The sequence below is a fragment of the Delphinus delphis genome, chromosome 14, assembly GCF_949987515.2.
Source record: "Delphinus delphis chromosome 14, mDelDel1.2, whole genome shotgun sequence".
Taxonomy (NCBI): domain Eukaryota; kingdom Metazoa; phylum Chordata; class Mammalia; order Artiodactyla; family Delphinidae; genus Delphinus; species Delphinus delphis.
Window position 1 is genome coordinate 45,360,964 of NC_082696.1, and position 5,854 is coordinate 45,366,817.

The window sequence follows — 5,854 nt, forward strand, 5'->3', positions numbered from 1 at the left end:
TTGCGTCTCAGTTGAATGGTTACAACATATAGACACAGGCAAATCTTTTAGGAACATACTTTGATGCATGAATGATTTTGGAAAATTCAGCAAGTGAAGAGGCAGCAGCTGTGAATACATGAAAAGTCTTGACCTGAGTATCCACCTGTCAATAGAATTACACCTGTCAGGGCAGGATGGTAATATGGTTAACATCTAATATGGTTAACCCACTGCGCTGCTTATTTCAGTATCTCACAGCTAATTCTGGCAGAGACTCAAAAGAATTGTTTCTGCCAGTTCCTACCCCTCAGGTTGCAGATAAGCAGCCCAGGTGGAGAACCATTATTCTCTATTCTAAAATGTAGGTGTTGACTTTATTGTCTTAGTAAACGCAGCATCATTAAGAGAATGGTGTCTTTGGGACTTCACTGGCAGTGCAGTGGTTGAGACACCGTGCTTCCAATGCAGGGGGCACAGGTTCTATCCCTGGTCGGGAAACTAAGATCCCACATGCTGTGGGGCCAGGAAATTAAAAACAGAGAGAGAGAGAATGGTGTCTTTGTTTAACATTTCTTCTCATTGTAAGCAACTATAGGACAAGTATTGTCATCGACATTTCCCTTTCCCTTGAAGGCCACAGACTCACACTTTGTACCATAGTAAATAAGTAAAAAAAATTTTTTTCAAATGAAAAATTTATAACTATTTATTTAAATAATATCAAGAATCTTGAAAATTCATTATTTGCTGAAAAAATAGCTTCTCATGCACAATACCACTCAGAGCCCACCCAATATGGATGATCGTAGATACATGCATTTAGTGTAGGACCCATCACAGGGGGTGCAAGGAGGGTCATTTGCTCCAAGGCTTACATTGGCGAAGAGGTCACAGTTGGACTGGTGACATTACCTCCAAATGACATTAGACTACTGTTCCTGAAAAACTCTGACTTATTTTTTGACATTTTTTTTTTCCAGACCACCTTTTATTACATCAGAAAAGCAACATTAGGCACTAGATCTTGCAAAATATGTTCTGACTAACTCTAAACTTTCTGAAATTAAATATGTGCAACCACTGTAAGGTTTTTAGTGAACAAAACAGTTAAATACAAACTTTCATTTGCAAAATAGATTACTGTATAACTGGCAACCTCAGAGCCAAGTGCTAACTTTTCTTGCACAGATTTCAGCGGCAGTGGAATGGAGAGATGTAAATCCTAATGAGTACCGAACTTAATTTTGGCTTTATATATAGAAAGAAACTGTGAGGAAAAATAGCTTTAAATTGAATAGTATCTTTTGAAATAAACAGCTCAGTCCAGCACTTACATATGTGAGGTTTATACTCAACCAGATCTGGGATGAAAATGAAGATTTAGGGTTTACAGTGACTTTAAATCCAGTTTCAAGAGTAGCCAAGTCACCTCATTTCCAGAAAGGGAAGTCTCTTTAGGATGACCACGACACTCTTCTGAAGACACTTGGATGGATAGCCAGAGTTCCTTGGCCACAGTTCCACTTTGCCACGACACCGTGCCAATGCTGTAGTGTGGAACTTCCTCTGAAAGGCAGAGCCTTACACCACCGCGCTAGAGAAGTTAATTATTAACCCTTCCCCTCCCCACTGCTTTCCCTCCTGATCTCCAGCAGGGAGTGGCAGCTTAACATTCCTTTCAGAAATAAATAGTTCAAATGAGTAATTTAGAGTTACCTTTAAAAGAGCAGCAGAAAACAGCCACTGACCATTATGTTTGCAAATGAGTGAGAGAATGAGTACACGTGAACAAACACACAGAAGAATAAAGTAGAATAAATCGTTTCCCACATTCATAGGGGAAAAAAATCTTTAAAAAAAGAGTATTAATTAGCGTTTGTTCTTGTGTGGGTAGAGAGTCCAGGGCTCTGAGCAGGCACGGCCTTATAAACAGGGTTGCTATAAACAGGGTTGCAAGCAGCCCTCCGCACACCAAGTCAGGACTAGGGTGCAGAGAGGGGCCTTCATGCACTTCTGACAGCTCAGTACCTGTGAGAGAACAGAGGTGATGCAGGGACTTTTTAACCCACAATGCATGAGGTATAGGGAAACGTCCATCTGTGAAAGAACCACCAGCAGCTGGAGGGACCACAGCAGGGCATTCTCACAGCAACTGCTGATGAAGGATTTCCCACACCATCTTCTTCCGGAACAGAGGCATCTGGTGCTGAGTAAATGTGATGGGTTTGTCCCTAGAGATATAATCTGCATATTTACAAGTAAACATTCCACAATCACTCCCATTCAACTGCTGAGGAATCTCATGTGCCTTCATGTGGTAGTGGGTCCACTCTAAAACATTCAGGTCAATATTTCTTTTGGTCTTATTTTCATCCTGTAAATACTGAAGGAGAATCTCACAGATCCTGTGGCCCTTTTGTCCCATAGAATCCAGATATTTAAGACACATTTTTCTTAGGTCTGTCACTACCAGGCTCCAATGTACCTTCCGATGAATAGGCACCAGAATAAGTTCCTGTTCAAAGAGACTGACCCCTTTGGTCCATCTTTTCACTGCTTGGTAACCCCCAGACTTTAATTTTGGATAGAAGAAAGTACTGAATGCATAAAGTGCTAGATACCCTTGTTTTTTATTTCTTTACACCAGGAGATTCATGTAAAAATTAATGACTTCATCATTGAGCCAGTGATAGTTCTTCAAGGTCTGGATATCTCCTCGAGTGATTCGGAATTTGAAAGCACTATTTAGGATCTCATCCTGTGGGCCATGGCCTAGAGCATTACTGATTTCCTTTTCCATGTCCTCTGTAAGTTCAAGAAGATCATATGTCCTTTTATCCCTCTCTTTGTTTGAGGAATTTTTTTCTTTTGTCTCAAGTATTGACATCTTCCTCCTGAGTAAGCCATTGTTTCCACTGCCCAGGTGGAGTCAGGCTGACACTTCTTCAGATACGTCAGGTTCCAGCTGGAGTCCCCTCCTACCTTCATTTTCAAGTCTGATTCCAACTGTCTTCTCTGTATCAGAAGTTTTCCCCTTTGAGCACCTCTTTTCGCTTCTCATTGACCGTAGAGGTCCCCTTGTTTCAACAACTCTATATTGTTTTGGAACAAACTGAGTTGTTTTGACTCCATGACTTTGCTCTTGCCCCCAGCCTTTGGTCTTTAATGTGTCCATCTGACTTCTTTGAGAACTATGATGAGTTGAAGTTACAGGAGGAACAGAGTTTCCATGACCACCTTCTTTAAGTCACTCTAATAACCTTCGGTATTTCTCTTTCCTCTTTTTTTTTGTTTTGTTTTTGTTTTCTTTCTGCGGTACGCGGGCCTCTCACTGTTGTGGCCTCTCCCGTTGCGGAGCACAGGCTCCGGACGCGCAGGCTCAGCGGCCACGGCTCACAGGCCCAGCTGCTCCGCGGCATGTGGGATCTTCCCGGACCAGGGCACAAACCCATGTCCCCTGCATCGGCAGGCAGACTCTCAACCACTGCGCCACCAGGGAAGCCCTCTCTCCTCTTTTAGAACACCCTCCTCCACAGTACAATGGGGACGCCTCAGACCCTTGCCACCCTCTTCAGAAATCATCTCTGTTACAACCTGTTCCTGAGACTTCCACGTTAAGGAACTCTCCAGATTGCCTTTGCTATGGCGACGGCCACCTGGTCTTCTATTACAGGCTTCTGAGCTCAAAGTAAAACCAAAGGAAGGCAGGACTCTGCATGGCTGATCTCGAGTTACTGTCACTGATCTTTGGATGGTCACTTATTCCATTAGGAGATTTATTACCCAGTTTCAGCATGTTGTTCCAGGATCCAGAACCTGTCAGTTCAGAAGATGAAGAATTCGAAAATACCTTTCCTGAAGGAACCACATTCCATGTTCCATTACAAGCAGAAGTTACCACAGGCTTTGTGGTCAACTGGAATGGGAATCCAAATAAGCTGGCAGCATCGTAGAGTCTGTTTTTCACCCGGTGAATAAAGCAATCTAATCTCGGTCTTTTGGCTGGTATTTCATCAGCGTCCACTGTAGAAAACAGAGTGAGTCACTCCTGCCTGGGTCTCGTCTGCCAGTTGGTGCCTTCAATGTCCTGTCGTCCACATTAGAGGTGTGGACCACTGCCCATCTAGGGACCAAGGAGTGGGATTATCCTTAACCCCAAATCCACTACTGCCGGAGCCATTCTCAGACCTAGGAACTCTTCACTGGAGGCCCAGAAGAGAATCCCCAAATCACACGGAGTACAAGGATATTGAGATTTCTGCCCTTGCTTTGGGTAACTTGCACGCATGTACTGCCAGAGGAGCACAACCTCATTGCTTCAGTTTTCATAGGGTATCCTAACCGGTTACCCTAGTTTTCCAAAAAGTATTTTTTGACATATTTTGTTAATACCCAAAACCTCAGAAAATGGTGGTAAGCCCCTCGACCTATGGGAGACAACAATCTCAGACTCCTGGACCTAAACTCAGGCACAACAGGATCAGCAGGATGGAGGGGGTATCCCTTTAGCATATTCACTTTGCTTGTCCTAGTCAATTTGGTTGAGAAACAATAGCGTGGCATCCGCAGGCCTGCAGGAGAATGCACTTTCTTTCAAGCAGGGCGAGTGCTAGGAGGGAGAAAAAGTACAGGAACACTAACCCATATTCCCATGGAAATGCTCTGGTTTCAACATTCCTTTTGAGAAACATAGCTTCTCTAGTAAGTTGGTCACACTCCAAGAGGAATTAACCTTGAAAGATAACAGAACTTCAAAAGGCAGATCGAAAAGACCAGACCCTAGGCTGTGAAAGGCATTCAGAAGAGAGAAGCGTTTTAACTCAGCTTTCAAAGCATGTTCTCCCTCCTCTTTGAAAATTTCTGACACTCTCAGAGTTGCTGAAGATTTTCCCACCTGAGACATCTTTCATCAGAAAACCATGAAATAACAAAAATCTCTCTCCAGGTAGAATAGGAGGAAAATGTGAAAGTAAGTTCAAGTAAGTTGCTGCTTGTTCTGCTTATTCTTGAGCCTAACACATCATCTCCAAGAAAGTTACTAGGGTCTTACTTATCTCACTGTAAATTAGCAGGATGCACATCCTACTGTGAGTGGAACTGAGGCCCCAAACACGTGGCCCCCAACAGGAAGCAGAAGTCTTGGCAGGTTGCCAGAAATGTGTCTCCATGACCCATTTGCTGGGGGTGGCCAAAAACCAGAAGGGAAAAAATAGGCAGTAGGAATAAAAAGTGTATAAACACATCTCAACACTTACATTCCTGCCTTTTTCAGGCTACTTCCTTTACCCAGAATCCTCTGTTCTGTGTTTACCTGGGTAACCTCTGCTGACCCTTCATGGCTCAACTGAGAATCATTCCAGTTACAACTATGTGCCAGGCCCAATGCTAGGCACAAGGAACATGACAGTGCACAATGCAAGATGCCTACCCTCAAGGAGCTGTGTGCCAGGCTCACAAGTGGGCATGATGAACAATGTACAAGGAAAGCAATTATCCTAAGCTCATTGCTTGCCACAAAGGATGAACCAGTGTACAAGATGCCTACCCTCAAGGAGCACTTAGATTCAATGCTGGGCAAATGGAAAACAACAGTGCACAAGACACCCACCTCCAAGGAGCTGAGGGCAGGCTGAGCTTTGAGCACAAGGAGCTTGACAGGGTGTGATGCAACGTGCCTGCCCACAGAGGTTGAGTGCCAGCCTTGGTACTGGACCCAAGAAGCGCAACAGTGCAGAATGAAATGAGCTTCCCTGGAGGGAACGAGAGTCCAGGCTCAGTGCTGGACACAAGGAGCATAGCAGTGCACAGTCCAAGGTTCCTATTCATTGTAGATGTGTGCCAGGCTCCATATGGGCAAAATGGACACAGTGGT

The 5,854-nt window shown here is 44.0% G+C and overlaps 1 pseudogene; it reads right to left on the reverse strand.

The window, feature by feature from the left end:
- Positions 1 to 2,125: 2,125 nt before the first annotated feature.
- Positions 2,126 to 4,015, reverse strand: LOC132437307 (sentrin-specific protease 2 pseudogene; annotated as a pseudogene).
- Positions 4,016 to 5,854: the final 1,839 nt, after the last annotated feature.